The following is a 19,869-nucleotide window of genomic DNA, read 5'->3' on the forward strand; positions in this document are numbered from 1 at the left end:
AAAGAAAGGGAGGAAAAAGAAGCAGGATGAGTCATCTCTAGGAAAACCTTCTGTAAACCCTTATGGGCAAAGGAAACCCCCTGAGGGGTGTCAGATATGCGATGAGGATCATCAGACGATAGATTGTCCACATAAAGCTGAAGTTAAGAAACTCTTTAAGAGTTCAAAAACCTCAGCAGCATTGAATGATCCGCTTCCAAACCCGGGAACCAAACTGGTTGCTAATCAAAATACTTTCCGATCCCAAGTGCTTATGTTGTCTATCTCAAAGCAGCAAAATGATGCTTTGACAAGGAATAGAGATTACGAGAATCCACAGTTGTCGAACAACAAGGCTAATGAACAACCTAGTAGTTCGACAACAAATTTGACCGAAGTTGTGCCACCCATCATTCCTGAACCAATGATAAAGCCACCAAAGGGAGTAGTACACAAATCGACATTTAATCCTCGTGCCAAAGTAGCACAGAATTATAATATAGTAGAGGACCTGGCCTAATCGCCGTCTGCTATGTCGACACTTGAGGTACCGCAAAATTGCGTCTCCCAAAAGTAGGATCTATTATCAGTAATAGGTGGGATTGACCCAACGGATTCCAATCTTGTATCCTTTAATCACAAAGGATATGACCCTCAGTTACCAGCTCAACTAGCTTTCCTTATTCAAGTGAAAGCCCTCAACAAAACTGTTCATCGAACAATTATTGATGAGGGGGCATCTACATGTATTATGTCGATGAGTTGCTGGAAAAATTTAGGCTCACCACCCTTGTCGCGATTGTCAACAATGTTAAAAGCATTTGATGGACGATCATACACTCCATATGGGATTTTAAGTAGCTTGCAAGTTTAACTAGGGGAAAACAGTAGAAATTTATGTTGAAGTAATCGACGAAAACCTCGATTACAACATCCTACTGGGAAGGCCCTGGATATATGCCATGGTCGCAGTTGTGTCGACCTACTTCAGGAAGATTGAATTTCCCTTTCAAGGAGGAATTACAATCGTCGACCAACAAACATTTCTCCCCACCAGTTCACAAGTTACAGGAAGCATTCCAATGATCCATGGAAGCAATCATTTGCTTCAAAATATTGGAGTAGGTCTCCTAAAAGACCCTGCCTTAATGGGTACTTTTGCCCAACCACCTCGGAGTAATCTGGCGGAAGTGGCCACAGTGGAAACCTGCAATATGAAATCTTCTATATCTAATGGATTCAGAAGATTCCTAAACATTTTGTCAGCATGGATCATCACCATTTTAGAAATATTGTAGCAATCAATTTTCTTGGCCCGGGGGGCAAACCCAAATCAATGCTCATCGAGTGTTTGGATAGATAGGTGTAAGGAATATGGTACCTCTTCAGATCCTTGGTCGCATGTACATTCTACAGACAAAGGAATCATTCAGTCAATAATGTTAGGAGAGGCACCATGGGAAGATTACCACCATCGTTCCCATCTCTCGGATTACCACGAAGATTATTCCAATGACCTTAATCATCCTTCAGTTTTTGATTTTCTATCAAATACTGTAAATACGGTGGATATCAAAGATGGTTCTTATCTCGTGTCGACCTTGTTAAAAATGAAACAAGGAGTCAGGAGGATAGTTCTCTTACTGTGTCAACCTCATTAAAAAATGAAACGACTCCCTTTCCAAATCGAGTCTTTGATTACAATCTCGTAAAATCAAAGTCGAGTCTATCGAAGATCTCGAAGGTAAACCTTCATTCCAACCACCGAGATGAATGCAATGAAGCTTGGGGGGCATGCACCTCGATTTGCGTTATTATGCTGGGGGCATGCAAACTTATCATGAGCAATGTTACCGCAGGGTTCAAGCTCGTTAAAAAATAAACCCGCCTCAAGCAATTTTAATGCGGAATTCAAGCTCGTTAAAAAATAAACATAAGCAATGAGCAAGTTTTTCCCCCAGCATTTAAGCTCATTAAAAAATGAACCATTTTCCGGTAAATAAACATCGTGAATGTAGTACTTCAGCCTTTAAAGCCTTGGTCGTGTTCTCATCATCACCTCCACTTGATTGTTTACCCCTTTTGAGGAACAATTGCGAAGAGTGATCCTGTTTGCCATCCTTGTAACACTACCGTGATTGGAAAATTCCAAACCTTACCTGGAATCAGTTGCTACCCGAATTTATCACTCGTTCCTCAAAGACGAGTCTCCTTTAAGCTCTTTTCAACTGACTCGTAAAATATGAAAAGATTACTGAGCCATTGGCCTCTCCAGCTCGTTAAAGTGACCGGAAGTGCTATTCCTCCTTTAGATTTTAATCTTTTTGGACCTGAGGGATTATTACACAAAAATATCGAGCGCTTGTTTTGCTCGGCTCGTTAAAAGTACCGAAAATTCATCCCTTCTGTATTATTTTATACTTTTTCGGACCCAAGGGATTAGATGACGAAAAAGGATTTTTGGAGTTTCCTTTACATCCCTTTTCAGACTCTCTAAAATTGAAAAGGACTGAGTTATCTTTGTCGTTAAACTCGTTAAAACCTAATAGCGACAAACTTGTCCATAACAGACAAGAACGAGTTTCACTATCGCTAGGCTCGTTAAAACATAGCGATGGGTTTGCCCGAAGGGAAAATTATAGAACAAGCATATGTTATCCTCCTCAAGCTTAAAAAAAATAAAGAGGTACTGGTCAGCAATGACTGGGGAAAAATTGGGAAGAAAACGTGAAGAAACTTTGTTGGTAGCAAGTCGCTCTTGAACATGACACTTTCACTCTGCATCCAAGTCGGGTTGGGTTGTTCCATTCACTGGTCACATCACCATGGTTCCATCACACCATCCACATTTGGGGTTAATGCTACCGATCCATCATGTCAGTGTCGCTGATATGTTCAAGAGAAGTCGCTCAGAGAATTCACCTGTGTCTCACCCACTGCATTACATTTACGCTCCATTCTTTCATGACCGCCACCCTAAACCTTATATCACCAGATCGTTTTCACCTCCATTAAAATCATTTGCTCCGTTCCGTGTCATTGATGTGGGATTCACTAAGGCCCTCCTATGACAGATCGCTTCTTGTCGACATCAACTCATTATCCAAGAAGTCAATCTAGGAACAACCCTTTCAGTACTTTGCAGCTTGCATGCCTCAATGGCAAGTTTCTCACTTTCGGCGACAGGTTTACATCAATGGCCTTCGTCCGAAAGATTTCGCATGGTGTTTGACGCCAAGTCCTTTATTCACACCACGTGAATTGTACTGTAGTACCTTGAGGGTCATCATCATTATCGGTGATTCCTCTCGCGCCTGTTAATGGCTTACATCATTGGCTGGTAATCAGGCGATGTCTTTCCATGTTCGACTCCAGAACATCTTTCACATATATCGACTTGTACTTTGAGTGAAGATCGAACGAGATTGAAGACCCCGGATCTATTTTCATCCATCCGGGCTGTGATATATATTCAGGAAAATAAAGACATCAAATGTATATCATTGCTGCACAGATAATCATCCAATCTAAGGGATGATGGCTCTACCAGAATCATCAGTCTACACTCAGACGATTGTCTGTCTCATGTACATGAAAAATGAATTTAAAAAGCTGAGCATGGGAATGCCCACCTCATCTAGATCATGAAAATATTATGAAGATGATGTATTGTATTGTATCTTATTACAGGTCTCCTTCCAGCTTGAAAGAACTTTAGATCCTCATGATAAAGCATTTCACCTGACATCGACAAATTAATGACCTCATGCTTTAGGGGGCAACTATTATAGACATTTTTGGGCACTGTAACCCCAATCATAAATGTCAATAAACCAAGGGCTCTTAAGTCCCTAAAAGTGTTGTTCCGACCCCTAAAAGAACAAGGTCAACTAATTACATCTTCTCCCAGAAGTTCTCCATGAAAAACTAGTCAGAACTGGTCAAAACTGGACTATTTAACCTGCTCCATAGGAAAAGTGTGTTGCATCCCACCTGAATACACACAGTAGGTGTGATGCATGTCAAAAGGCCCTTCTATGGGGTGCGATGGGCGAGAAGGGACAAATGGCAGGGTCAATCCGCAAGGTGGAGGAGCATGGAATCTTCCAGAAACTTCTCCTGTGACACTTGCCTCTCTGAATTTGACCAGGGATGAGTAAGAGATCAACAATCTCCAAGTGGAATCAAGAAATATCAGAGAGAAGACACTAATAAAATCTCAAAAGCTGACTCACCCCCCCTTGCAAACATCTATATATGGATCCCTCATCCCAGAGATCCAGAGGCTGGAATTTTGTATCTTGTAAGGAAGTGCTGCTGGTTTCTTGGTGCAATATCATAGTGTTGGGTGATCTAAGCTTTTCATAAGGTGAGGAAGGGCTTCTTGCTGAGAGGATGATACTGGGTCAGAACAATTGGTTGTAATTCTCTTGGCTCTTTCTTGATTATCAATAAAGCTATTCAAGTTTTTCTCCACATTTTTGTATGATTAATGTTTTATGCATTTGTGTGGTCAATGTACATCTGATCCTATATTGTTTATGATAATAGATCTATGTTCTTGGATAGTATTATGCTTCTTTGATTCTACAGGTACCCTGTGAAGCTGGGTGGACAAGGAAGTGAGTAGCAAAAGATCTATTAGAAGGGAGAGGAATCGAACAAGGAACCAAGCGCAAGACAGAGGTTGGTCTCCTTTATTCTTCTCTCATCTATCTCTCATAAAGGAAAACGAAAGTAGTTTTAGTTTGTTTGTTTCTAAGGTAGCTACCAGCCTTAGTGGGATTAGTAGCTCTGCATAGACACTATTCTCGGTAACAGGGAGGCAGGTGGACCAGTTCAGAGAGCTGTTGGGAGGGCAATTCTTAGAGATTTGGACATAGCAGAGACCTTGGCTCAGCTGCAGGATCACATAGAGGGTTTAACCCTCGGTATTCCAGATGTCCGGATTGAGGAGTTACCCATGAGATTGCAACGCCATACCATTGGCGTGCCAAGTCGTTGGATGAGACTCTTGCGTATGATAGCACAGGCTGTGACCTGTTATCATTAGCAGCACTAGTCTATTGGGATATTTTCTGCATTCATTTTTGAGTTTTTTGGGTCAGATGACCAATTTTGTCTTGGACACAAACTATTTGTAAAAACTTATATACAACTATCTATTCAAATTTCAGAGTCTTATTGTGGTTAAGTGATGAAATCCTGTTCAAATGATGATGTGATTTGAAAATGCTTTCTTTACATATGTTGCACATGTCTATTTAACACATAGTTTGCTAGAGAGTCAGTTAATGTGTTTAAATTTATGGGAATATGTTGATATTGAATAAACTCAAAATGTCTTTCCAAAATTCGAACTCTAAGGAACATGCAATTAATTGCTGGGTTTCGAATGGAATAGACACCAGTAAGATGTAGTATGACAAGTTGTGAGTCTAGAGTAATGATGATTCAGCGTATGCCAAGGGAAATGGCATCAGAGAGGAGTTCGATCAACGCGCTATACTCAACGATATTGTTTGTTGATCGTCCAATACATATCCCTTTGAAACTCACTAACTCGCTACTTGGAGCGAAAATGGCCCATGCTGCAGTAGATAGGTTCTGCGTACTACGACTAGCTCCGTCGGCATACCCAACAATTGGTTCCGAAAAGTTCAACATCTGCAACAAATGTGAAGTGGATTACCTAACCAAATCAAAACTCTAAAAGAAAACTAACACACAAAAATGCAATTAAAGCATATGTAGAGTGAGTTTTACTACACTTAACTAAGCATAGTAACGTTTAAGATACAACCCATTTCAGGGCTGTGACAATGGAATCCCATCATAATCCAATAACGCATAGGCTCCTTTTGTCAACACACGTTTAACAATATAAGGGCCCATCCATAATGGTTCAAATTTTCCCACTCCTAGCTTGTCGGAATCCTGATCGTAAAGCAAGACTAGGTCACCTTATGAGAAGACACGAGGCTTAACATTCTTGTTATATTGTGCCTTGATGCATTTCTTATGCGCTTCGTTAGCCAATGCGGCATCACGACGAGTTTCATCCAAATGGATTAATTCCAAGAAACGTGCTTCTTCTTCAGAAGTATCGGGTAGTAGGTCAATTGCGAGTTTGAGGGATGAGATTTCACATTGGATTGGTAAGACTGCTTCCAAACCATACACCAAATGAAAAGACGTAAATCCGGTCACATTTCTTACCGAGGTTCGATATGCCCACAAAGCCGAGTATAGGATTAAATGCCAATTCCTTTTATGGACTCCAACCATTCTTTGCAACATGCACTTAAGGACTTTGTTGATAGCCTCAACTTGTTCCTTAGCTTGCGGATAGTATGGAGTAGAACTATCATGTGACAGTCCTAATTTGGTAGTTAATTCGATCATCATGTGATTGCGAAAATGCGATCCATGATCTATAACTATAGCTTGTGGTACACCGAACCTGGAAACCACATGGTTAAAAAAAAGAGAGCAGCCATTTCGCCACTGTTGTTCAATGTAGGCATCACCTCGGCCCATTTGGTAAAATAGTCAACATCGACTATAATATACCCATGCCCCTCGACCGAGGTGGGGTTACATGTCATAAAATCAATGCCCCATTTTTCAAATGGCCCAACAACAACGACTGGATGCAGTGGTGCAGGTGGTAATCTGGTTTTACGATCAAAAATCTGGCAAGCATGGCAACTTCTGGGATTCCATTGTCTCAGCCCCGAAATGGGTTGTATCTTAAACGTTACTATGCTTAGTTAAGTGTAGTAAAACTCACTGTACATATGCTTTAATTGCATTTTTGTGTGTTAGTTTTCTTTTAGAGTTTTGATTTGGTTAGGTAATCCACTAACTCATAGGCTCCTTTTGTCAACACACATTTAACAATATAAGGGCCCATCCATAATGGTTCAAATTTTCCCACTCCTAGCTTGTCGGAATCCTGATCGTAAAGCAAGACCAGGTCACCTTCTGAGAAGACACGAGGCTTAACATTCTTGTCATATTGTGCCTTGATGCATTTCCTATGTTCTTTGTTAGCCAATGTGGCATCACAACAGGTTTCATCCAGATGGATTAATTCCAAGAAACGTGCTTCTTATTCAGAAGTATCAGGTAGCAGGTCAATTGTGATTTTTAGGGATGAGATTTCACATTGGATTGGTAAGACTACTTCCAAACCATACACCAAATGAAAAGGCGTAAATCCGGTCACATTTCTTACCGAGGTTCGATATGCCCACAAAGTCGAGTACTGGATTAAATGCCAATTCCTTTTATGGACTCCAACCATTCTTTGCAACATGCGCTTAAGGACTTTGTTGATAGCCTCAACTTGTCCGTTAGCTTGCGGGTAGTATGGAGTAGAACTATCATGTGACAGTCCTAATTTGGTAGTTAATTCGATCATCATGTGATTGCGAAAATGCGATCCATGATCTGTAACTATAGCTTGTGGTACACCAAACCTAGAAACCACATGGTTAAAAAAAAAGAGAGCAGTCGTTTCGCCACTATTGTTCAATGTAGGCATTGCCTCGGCCCATTTGGTAAAATAGTCAACAACGACTATAATATACCCATGCCCCCTGGCCGAGGTGGGGTTACATGTCATAAAATCAATGCCCCATTTTGCAAATGGGCCAACAACAATGACTGGATGCAATGGTGCAGGTGGTAATATGGTTTTATGATAAAAAATCTGGCAAGCATGGAAACTTCTGACAACAAGAATGCAATCTTTGAATATAGATGGCCAGAAGTAACCATCTCATAGAATTTTTTGTGTAGTTGTGTAACCAAATAAATGCCCCCCACAAGCACCTGAATGAAATTCATTCAAAGCTTTTTCGGCCTCCTCATGAGTAAGGCACCTACGTAAGATCGTATCGACACCACGACGATAAAGTGTATCACCAATGATCAGATAATCTTTGGCTTGGTATCGAGTACGTCAATGTTTAGAGCGAGAGGTATTAGGCTGAAAAGTTTCGGTCTGGAGATAGACCAGTATATCTCCATACCATGGATCACTTGACGAAATCAGAAACAGAGACTCATCCAAGATTGATGCTTCTGATGTTAAATCATTGGAGGACGAGGGAAGATCGCAAAGTAGCTCGGCAAATACAAGAGATTTCTTTGATTTAGATTTGATGAACTCCAAATCAAACTCCTGCAAGATAACTATCCATTTAGAATATTTGTCCCCCAGCAATTGATGTGACAAAATGTATGTCATAGGGTTACAATCTGATACAATTGTAGTTTTGCGAAGGAGGATGTAATGATGAAATCTCTGCACAACTTGAACGGCTTCCAAGGCTAACTTTTCAACATATGAATATTTACTTTCTGTATCATTGAGATTGCGACTCAAATAATATATAGGATGTTCGATTCCACTTTCCTCTTGAACTAAAACCATACCAATGGTTGTATCTGCAGCGGCGAGATACAGGTAAAAGTATTTTTGATAGTTTGGGGCATACATTAATGATGCTTTAATTAGGGAATCTTTGAGAGCATCAAAAGAAGCTTGCACAACTTGGTCCCAATGGAAGGGTACCCCTTTCTTCAATAGACGTGTATAACCTTTAGCTAATTCAGCATAGTTTGGAATGAATCTCCTCAGAAAGTTTGCCTTCCCTTGAAGTCTCTGTATCTGTAACAAATTTGAAGGTGGAGGCATGTCAAGGATTGCCTGAACCTTTATGGGATCGAGTCGAATTCTGTCTTTTGAAACCTAAAATCTGAGTAATCGACCAGAGCCAACACAAAACACACATTTGTGTGGATTGAGTCTTATTTTGTAGTGTTGACATCGTAAAAATATTGCTCTCAAATGTTGCGGGTGATCAGTCTGTTTTCGCGAATGAGCAGGAAAATCATCAAGATAAGGTTGAACAATGTGTTTGATGTCATGGAAGGTATAATTCATCACCCTCTGAAATGTAGCCCCTGCATTTTTCAAACCAAAGGGTAGCATTCGATATGCGAATGTGCCACACAAACATATAAATGCAGTTTTTGATTGGTCTTGTGGGCAGATATTGATTTGATTGTAGCTAGAAAATCCATCCATAAATGAAAAGATTTCACATCCGGCACATTCGTCAATAATTTGGTCGATAAAAGGTGTAGGATAGTTGTCCTTTGGACATGCTTGGTTTACATCCCTATAGTCGACGCACACTCAAATTGTCCCTTGTTTTTTCATAACTGGAACAATATTAGATACCCAATCAGTAAGAGGTATAGGGAAAATGAAGCCAGCACGCAAACTTTTTTCAACCTCTACTTTAATGGTGGTGGCTTTCTTAGGATGAACAGGTCGAAGCCGCTGTTGTACTAGTTTGACATCAGGGTACATTTTAATCTCATGTTCAACAATGCTTGAGTCAATGCCCGACATCTCCTCATAAGACCATGCAAAGACATCTCGAAATTCACGAAAAAGAGCACAATAATTATCTAGTTCCAATGGAGAACAAGATTTGCCGACATGAATATTTTCTACAATGTTAGGCTTGGTCGAAATGTTTATAGAAATTGTTTCTTCTATGTTAGACAGATTACGCTCAGAATCTACAGTATTTACAGAATTTGACAAGAAATCAATGATTGATGGGTGATTGAGTTCATTTGAATAATCTTCATTGTCATCTCGAAGGTGGGAACGATGATGATAATCTTCCCATGACATCTCTCCTATCATCATTGACTAGACAATTCCTTCATCCGTAGAATGTATACGCGAAAAAGGATCCAAAGAGGTACCATATTCTAATGACCTACCTACCCATACAATTGTTGAGTGCGGATTAGGGTTTGCCGCACAAGCCCAATAGATTGATTGCTATAACATTTCAATGGGGCTTGGTGGCATTGCCTCTCCATAATCATCACTTTCAAGGTAGTTGGAAATATTCTTAAAATCAGATGATGCAGAAGAAATCATGTTGCCAGTCTCTACTCTTGCCACTTCCGCAAAACCAGATGGTGACGGGAGGGTAAAAGTGCTCATCAGGGAGGGATCTTTTAGGAGACCTACTCCAAAATTTTGAAGCGATGGCGAGTTTTCGTGTATCAATGGAATGCTTCCCATGGCCTGTGAACTATTGGAAAAGAAGGCTAGCTGATCAATGACCGTGATTCCACTCTTGAAGGGAATGTAATCGTTCGAAAGTATGTGGAAACAACAACAGCCATAGCATATACCCAAGGCCTTCCTAGTAAGATGTTGTAATCAAGGAGTCTGTCAACTACCTCGACCTCAACATTTACTATTTTGCCCCCTAGTTCAACTTGCAGGTTACTCAAAATCCCATACGGAGTGTATGTTCTTCCATCGAAAGCTTTTAATGTAGTTGGTGATCGTGACAAGGGCGGTGAACCAAGAGTTTTCCAGTAGCTCATGGACATAATGCAAGTAGATGCCCCCTCATCAATAATAGTTCGGTGAACATTTTTATTGAGAGATTTTACTTGTATTAGGAAAGCTAATTGTGCTGGTAACTGTGGTGTATATCCTGCATGGTTAAAAACCACAAGATTTGAATCTGTAGGATCTATTCCACCTATTGCTGACAATAAAGCTTGTTTCTGGGAGGGACAGTTTTGCAACACCTCAAGTGTCGACATAGCGGAAGGTGATTGAGCCAGATCTTCCACTATATTATAGTTTTGAGCTGCTCGAGCATGAGGATTGAATGTTGATTTGTGTACAACTCCCTTTGGTGGCTTTATCGTTAATTCAGGTACAATTGGTGGAACAACTTCTGGTGAAGTCAAGGTCGAAGTACTAGGTTGATCAGTAGCCTGGTTATTCGATGACGATGGATTTCCATAATCTTTATTCCTTGTTGACACCAAAACATCATTTTGTGGATTTGCGATAGATAACATGAGTACTTGGGATGTGGAAGCATTATCAGTTGCAACCAAATGTGTCTCTGGGGTTGGAAACGGATCTGTCAACACTGCTGAGGTATTTGAAGTCTTTAGAAGTTTAGAGACCTCAGAGCGATGTGGACAATCTCTTGTATAATGCTCGTCATTACATATCAAACATGGATAATGAGGTTTCCTAGCCACAGTAGGGGATTTAGATGATTTCTCAGGAGTGGAATTTTCCTGTTTCTTTTTGTTATTCTTTCCCTTTTTCTTACCTCCTGGTTGCTTTGGATTTTTTCCTTTGTCAGATGACACGACATTAATCTCCGAGGCAAGAGCGTTTTTTGATGTATTTGCAGTTTGATTGGAAATAGCAAGAGTTTGACCAGATGGTCCTCTTGCCGTCTGTGTGCTTGAAGAACCGATCACACCGTCGCTGGCATGAGAGTCCCTACTCGATTTTGGAGGTGGTGGAACAGTGAAGGCTGGTCTAGGTGCATCAGGAATTTTATCATAGAGCGTGCCGGATTGTGTGTAAATCAAATCCAAATATTGGGCACGAGCGATAACTTGCTCTTCTGTGACAACTCCTCCTTTTGCCACATCCTTGGTGATTGATGGCAACAAGGATTTTATGAACCACTCAGCTAAAAGTTGATCGGGAACATATGTCTTAACCATTCGACGACGACGCCGCCACTCATGAATATGATCTGATATATGGGTGGAGGTAGTCTGTTTAAAGTTGGTCAAGAGTTCTGTTCCAGTCTCGTACCTGATAGGTAATTGGAAGTGGGTCAAAAAGGTAGTGGCTAAAATGGTGAAGTTATCGAAAGAAGCTCTTGGTAATTCAATATACCATTTAGCAGCTGGACCAGTAAGCGTTCTTTGGAAAAGACGAAGTCTGATCGAATCATCATTCAAAGTATTGGATGAACACCATAAATGAAAGGTCATAACATGATTCGATGGGTCTTCTCCTGGATTTCCATTAAACTTCGGAATATCAGATGGTAACTTATGAGGAATCACCGGCCACCAAGGCGCATATGCAATTGGATCATTAGTGAGCCAGTTTAAGTCTGGTAATTCTAAAGTTGCAACGTATGGCAATTGTTGATTCAAGTCAGGTGGAGCATACCCAGGATAATATGGAATCGCCTGTGCAATAGGTCTTTGCATACTAGCATAGGGCATCTGCATTTGGTAACCTTGGTAAGGTTGTTGGACAAAACCAGTATAAAGTGGTTGTTGATAACCAGATTGGAATTTTGGTTGTCCATAACCAGTAAAGCCTTGTTTCCCAGGTCCTTGGTAAGCTTGATATTGACCAAAACCAGTTTGAACTTGTGAACCAAGTCCAAGTTTGGGTTGGGACTGTTGGAATTGGGGTTGTTGGAATTGCGAAAGCCACAGTTGTTGAACCAACTGTTGCCGTGGATCAACTATACCAGTGTAAACCTGGGTCATTCCAGATAAAGGTATACTAACCTGAGGTTGTTGCTGGGCTCCAGAAACAAGTGGCTATTGTATAACAACTTGAGAAACTTGAACCTCTTGACTTGAAACTTGTGGTTGCAAGGAATAAGGATCAGTTTGTACCGGTTGAGATACAACAGATTGAGCTTGTGACTGTGGCATAGTAGTAACAACAGGTGTAGTAGGAATATTTGACACAGTTTGCATTGGTTGTGTTGGATACACAAGCCTTGGTTGAGTTGGCATTATTGGTTGCCATTGACAAACTCTAATTCCAGTTTGACTTGAATACTGTGGGAAATTACCATATGGTTGTCCCCCGGAAAAGGGAGGAAACGGTGAATAAGCATATTGCTCTCCATATGGTGGAAATCCAGTATTTAATGGATACACCGGTCTTTGATGACTAGACTACCAAAATTGATACTGAGGTGTAGGATCAAATTGTTGAGTTTCCATTTGAGAAAAAACAAGTAGAATTTCGGACGAGTACATGGGTGTTGACCATGGTGCAGAAGCAACCCCTGAGTGGGTTCTAGACAATGATTGGTAACCAACCGGGACGGACGATTCACTGTATAGGTGTGACTCAGGTGTGGTAGAAAACATCGAGGGAGTGACAACAGAAGATTCTGCTGCAGCTGCATCAAATGATACAGTCTTGGATGTTGACAGTTGTTCAACCATAGTTAACTGGCCCAAAAGCTGTCCTAAAGATTCGACGGGAACTTGCAAGGAAGCAGGATTAGATGAAGCAAAGTAATCAGGTGTAGCAGGATAAAGATTAATCCCAGTTCCAAAGTGAAATGGGGTGCCAGGTGTGGAATCCTCTACTATCTCTTCTATGGCAATCAAATCTGGTGGAAGAGGTTGACCGTCAGGTCCGTAAAATATTTCTGGTGTTGATGAAAGTGTAGTTTCAACAGTGACTGATGTCAGAGGGGTAACAACTTCTGAATGTTGAAATTCGAAGTCTAGATGTTCAGGTAAATGAACAACAGTTTCAAAGGGAGGTTCCTGAACAACTTTTGGTTTAGATGTAACTTCTATTTGAACTGGGATAGATTCCAGACCAACTCCTGATGGAGCTGTTTCAAGTTCAGAAGCACTTCTTGGTTGAACAATTTCAAATTGAGGATCAACTTGTTGTTGGACAACCTCGGTTACTGTTACACTAGGATCAGTGCTAATGTCCTCAGGTAACTGTGAAACTTCCTCTTTAGGAACGGATGTACCAGAAATAATTGGAGTAACTGGAGTCTCTGAAGCTGTTGAAACAAATGTTTCAAACAACCCAAATGAAGAACTAGGAGTTCTTGATGTACTAGACTCAATTAAACGAGACCGCTTTGTCCGAATTGGTGTCGCTTTGGGAGGCAAAGGCGGTTGACTCACTTTTCTCTGTGAACGACGGGGTTTGGGTTGAATTTCTTCCATGATTACAGATTACTTTATTAACTTAAACTCATCTAAGGAATAAGGATGTTATTCGTAGTCAATTAATTTTAACGACACTGGGACACAACTTCGCTTTTTCAGTTTTAAAGAGTCGAGAAAAAGCAAAAGATGACTCTAGTCACCTTCGATTTTTAATGAGCCTGAAAGGAAAAGTGCTCAGATGATCCTTTTACTTTTAAAGAGTTTAAAAGGAATGAAATTGACTACTCTGGAGACTCTAGACAAGAGGGTTTACTATACAAATCGCAAAACTGCAATATACACCTTGGTGATAAATGAAAGAGAAATTTCCAAGGACTTTACGTACGACAGTCAATCTTCCCGAATGCTGTGTTCAGTGCATTGCGATCGGTAAGGCAGCAAATTCAGCTTCCTAGGTATAAAGGATTTCAACCTATTGGGGTCTCCCACTATATACGCGACGGTATAGGGAGCACAAGTCCGTACTATCACTTATCGGGTCAAAGAGGAGGAACCACCCAACCTTCAGTGAAAATGACAGCCACTAGGTTTAAGGATGCCGGAACACATCTCTAGCCTAGACCTCTAGATGTTTTTGTTAAGTTCCAAAGCATTGTTAGATTAATTGATGTTTATTTTAAGTTGATCTTGCTTAGAAATTTTCCTTTGAAGGTTCACCACGAAATGTGTTATGAAATTCCTAAGAATGCAACTAGAATGATAAGCACTCTTTTCGTTTAATTTCAACAATGAAAATCCAAACTATGAGGGATAGAGCATAGAAGTACTTTTGAACAAACAACAAAGAGCACAAACTAATGCAATTCCCTAAACGTTCCTTTTAGCACACAAACTGAAATTCTAAAATGCAAATGCATGTATTTATTTTCAATTTCTCTTAATGTGAATGATGCAATAAGAAAAACCAATGCACAAACGATTCAGAACTTTTTCATAAAAAATGGTGATTTACTACAATTTTCTTCTAAGAGGGAAAGGAAGATTGAACAATACTTTCAATTTTGAAGAAATGAAGATCTTTCGACACTTTTAATGAAAATATGAATGAAATGCACAAATAGATCGATCGACTATCTATGAAGGAGGATTTTACGACACTTCACTTTCTAAAGAAAATGATGATTTTACGACACTTTTCTACTGAAGGAACAATCGATCAAAACTAATTTTCGACAATGGATTGCAAATGACAAAACAAATACATAAAAACATTCACCAATCCTAGTCTAAACAGGGCCAAATTAAAGAGGTGAAGGCTGGTTTCAGGGATGAGACATCATTCGTATTCAACAAGCAATTCAATCAAAGATGGAAATTGACAAAAGCTTCAGTTCCTAGATGGGAAAACTGATCTTCAAGAGATCAGCACTGGTTGTGGTGATAGATAGTGCACTAAATCGCTCTGTACCAATGCAGGAACTGCAATGCATCACAGGTCTCAGTTAAGGATAGTGCGATGATTACAGTGAGCAATTTTGAAGGTGTTTTTGGCTCAAATTTGATTCAATTTTCAGTGGATTAGAATTGAATTCAATAAACAACAGCAAGTACAGTATATTGGAATGTTCTAAGAGGCTACTTAGCTACTAAAAAGGGAAAATGATTCCCCAGCGGAGTCGCCAATTTGTTTCGGGAATATTTAGTGTTTCTACAAATGCCTAACCCTCTAGATCTAGTAGCTGATCTAGAAACAACAGTCAAAGCAATCTTAATTTTTCCTATAAACAACAGATAAGATAAAGGACAGAGAACCTACTTGTAACTTCCACTTGTTCCTTATCTCCCTTGACCGATTTCGCTGCTCCTTCCCGTACTTAAATTGCTTGAGAAGTACCTGCACAACTTACAGAAACAAAAACCCGTCAAAGCATAATGATCTATTGTTCATAAATAGCATAGAATCAAAAGTATGATATACACATGAATGCATTCAACATAAACACAAACATAAGGGAAAAATATTGAAAACTTTATTGATGAGAGGAAAGATTACAATGAATGCGAGTTCGATCTAGTGTCGTCCTTCCAATTCAATCCTTCTTCACCTCATAAAAAGCAAGACATTCCAACAATATCACAATACTTGCACTCAATACTAATCTCATACCACCAACATCTCCTTGCAACTCAATATTTTTCAGCCCAGATCTCTTAGATGAGTGATCTATTTATAGATGAGTGAAGGAGGTTGTGTCATCAATGGAGGTAATGAATGCCTTTCTAAATTTAGAAATCAGTTCCATGGAAGGAGGGATAGGGAATTGATGTTTCCTAATTCCCTTTGTCATCCAAGGGAAAACTTAGAGGGGCAAGTGGCACTTGAGAAACTTCTAGAGGGTTCTAATGGATAAGGAATCTTCAAACCCTCACGGAAATTTGCCCAAGTTCACTCATCGCAGCCTAAAGAGGGACTAAGTGCGATGCATAGCAATCAGTCAGTGTAGCTCTTGCAATGCATTGTAGCTTTATAGAAGGCTTCCTACGCTGATCTCCTTAGGGGTACTTTTGGATGTTTTCTGTGATTGAAGTTATTTGGGAGTAAGGCATTCTGATGACTAACCTCTTTAGGGCATGTAACAACTGTATTAGGGGTTGATGAACTCTAATAACATCGACCTGTAAGTTGGGGTTGATCTGCCCAAATGAATCTGTAACACACCCCCCACTACAGTTTTATGCACTGCTGTAAAGCCATTTACACTACAATATTATTTTGTGGAGCCTTAGTCTCGGCTACATGTTGTAACTTGGTTCTCCTATCTAGAAAACCAGGAGAAAATAAGGGCTTTTCTTTTATGGTCATTTCCTGCTTGTCTCTTGGCCGCTTCACATGAAACATAAGATTTTGTATCAGCTCAGGGACCCATGGAAATCTTAGTAAAGATAAGAGTCACCACCTTTGACCCATCTACTATGGTACACGAATTTTCATGTGAAGAAACATCTAAATGATTTCTAGAGTCCATATCAAATTTAAAAAATTGTTGTTACCAACTTGGCACCATCATCATGAAAACAAGATTCTTTGCGTGAGGAAAATTCTCCACTTGATGTAAATGAATGATTTTTACCATTTTGAGATGAAATAGAACAAGCCATAAGAGACAAACTTGAATGTCTATTCAAAAAACCTGGAGCAAATACAGTCTTTGGTTTTACAACTTTCTTTGCCCCTGTACTAATCGATTTACCATTACTGTAGGTAGTGATAATTTTGGTAGAATCTAGTGGACTAATAGAAATTTCATTAATATAAGCAGAAACTTCTACCATTGCACCCTGTGCATTTTCCATACATCCATTATGCTGATTTTGACATGTATCACTGTGTTCCTTTAAGTGCTGGCATGCAAATGACCATAGTTTTGATGTAGAATCTACATGTCCCTCCACCATGACATCCTCAATAAGAAATCCCTCTGTATCTCTATTTAATTTTACAAGAAATTACATCATTATCCGTTACTAATGTCAAATTAAATTGGGAATCAACAAAGTCTTTATCCTTGTTGAGTATTGTTGGTTCTGCCACTGATGACTGAGCATCAATGCATGGTATGCTAGGATGAGAATCAATCCTAATTTCTTTCCTATAAGAAGAACCTACCTGTTTATGAGGTTCATTCCCCACATCACTATATTTATCCATCATAGCAACTTCAAAAATATTGTCAATCTTTCTAGCGTGACCACAAGAATCCCTGTTGTTAAAAATAGTTCCATGCTGATTTTCATGCGTAACTATAGGTAGGTAGGCATGAAAAAAAGAATTCAGAGAAGCTTCACCATTTTCACAAGAATATGGTGATATATTCATAGTATAAGGTGGAATACGTTGTGAATAAGTATCCATAATTCCATTTATATCATAATGGTTAAGAAAAGCATGAAAATTGTCACTGGAATTTTCAGCTGAGAGTTGTGTTACTTCATAGCCACAATTCATATTTTCTTGGCCAACAACATCTAAATGACAATTATGAATGGTAGAAATCCTTCTTGTATCACTTTTAGTAAAATCTCTGGTCCTCGGTGTATCTAAATATGAATGCTTTGAGTTTGTGCAACTACAATATCCATTATCTAACCTATTGTGAGGGAAGAAAACCAAGCCTTCCAATGGATCGAATGAGATGGCTCTTTCATTTATATTGTTCATAGACAGGCTTTGCTTCATTGCCATAAGAGAAGGGTAGGAAGAACTCCTATTCAAGCACGTGTTTAGTGGATTGGGTTGAGAAAGAGCAGGATGAACTGTATTCAGGTTCCTTTCTCCATCTTTCGTCGATAACTCTTTTGAACAACTTGAATTACTAGTTAGCAAACCTGATACATCTGATGTCACATCTACAGGTAGCATATCCACATCACAACTACTCAAATATCCTATAGCTAAATTTGAATTCTACATATTTCCTAGCTCATCACTACTTGTAAGGTTGCTCAAAACTTAAATCTTTTAAATGGTAGCTTCTTCCATTACCAAGGTTGTTCTTGAGCGGTTCCACCACTTCAAAGGGATTGGATAGATATCCATCTGTCCTATAGGAAGTAAAATTAGAATGATTATGAACAAGATACGTATTGTGATTAAAATCATGTTTTTCCATTTTTTTAACTGCTGAGGTAGGGCTATAACCAAAAACTGAGGGGGGTCAAATAGATAATTTGTCACAAGCGGAAAAATGTTGTAATCTTAAATTGGAATAGATAATTAGAACCTTAAAATCACACAAATTTCATAAATTGCTACAAGGTAATAAATAAAAAAAAGTAGGATCTTTTGTGCCAATAACGTGCTATGCAACAAAACCGAATCTAAAAAAACAATCATCAAGAATTCATCAATAAGTTAAAAAATCAGATTCCAGAACCACCAAATCATATGGCAATTTTTTTGTGGAATGTAAGGAAAATATTAGACCAATAAAGAAGTAAAATGTCATTTTTTTTCTTCTGAAAAGAAAATATTTGTAACATTACCATGTAGGAATTCATTTTCAGAAGAGAGAGGCACATCCCTTCTTTCATATATTATGAAACAACATGCATAGACTCACCTGTTGTATAGAAGCATATAAGGTGCCTCAGACAATACGTCCTCTAGATAAACTTTATTAACCTGTAAACAAAACAGTTCCATAAGTACTTAATCAATTCTCAAACTACAACAAGGAAATATAAGTTTGCTGCGTTAAGGTACATAATGGATCAAAATTATAGAGTTCCTAGGATTTGTTCTTGATCATAAAAGTTTTACTTACATTGAAGTCATCTATTCTTTACCATGATCCATGTAGATCCTTTACATAACAAACATAATGCCCAAAAAAGGAGGCATTTAGCATATCGACATGCACAACAACAACATAAAGCTTTTATATATGCAAACCATTCCCTTTCCACTCATGTAAGGTGGAAAATCCAGTCTTTCAGGGAATGTTACCCTCTTGTTCAACCTTCCAAACCTCCCAGTTTGCATAAAATATTCTTATAAGAACTAAAGAGTAAACTCCCTAAACAAGCCATAAATTTATGAACCAGGATAACATTAAGGCAATGTGCAAACATTGATTAAGTTATGGTGGAAAATAGAACTTGAAGTCATTTCAGTGGAATTATAAGAATATTAAGAGCCTGATGGACAATAAGTTTTATCAATGCCTTCACGTAAGCATAACATTTGCAATCATAGTAAGGTAATAATAATTATCATTTTTCAATGAATAAAAGGTTTTGCATACCTTTATTAGTGTCATAATCACAGTTGTAGGGGAAAATATCATACTATATCAATTTATAAAGGGTTGTTTATTGGAAAAAACCTCAATGTTAGAATAAGGTGAAGTTTTACAAAACTCCTACCCTCTTGTAGGCTAAATTATGTATGATTATGATTTGTTTCTATTGTAGTACCATAGAGGAATAAGTTTTGGCCCTACAACAAGAGGGCCTTTCATTGCAACCTCTTATGACTATGATGCACCCATAGATGAATATGGTACATTATATCTTGGATGTGACATATTTTCTGCAATTATCACTTGAATTTGTCTCACA

Source organism: Pinus tabuliformis, chromosome 3_1 (genome assembly GCF_031772625.1).
Source record: "Pinus tabuliformis cultivar Carrire ecotype Pingquan chromosome 3_1, CPIR1, whole genome shotgun sequence".
In the NCBI taxonomy this organism is placed as follows: Eukaryota; Viridiplantae; Streptophyta; class Pinopsida; order Pinales; family Pinaceae; genus Pinus; species Pinus tabuliformis.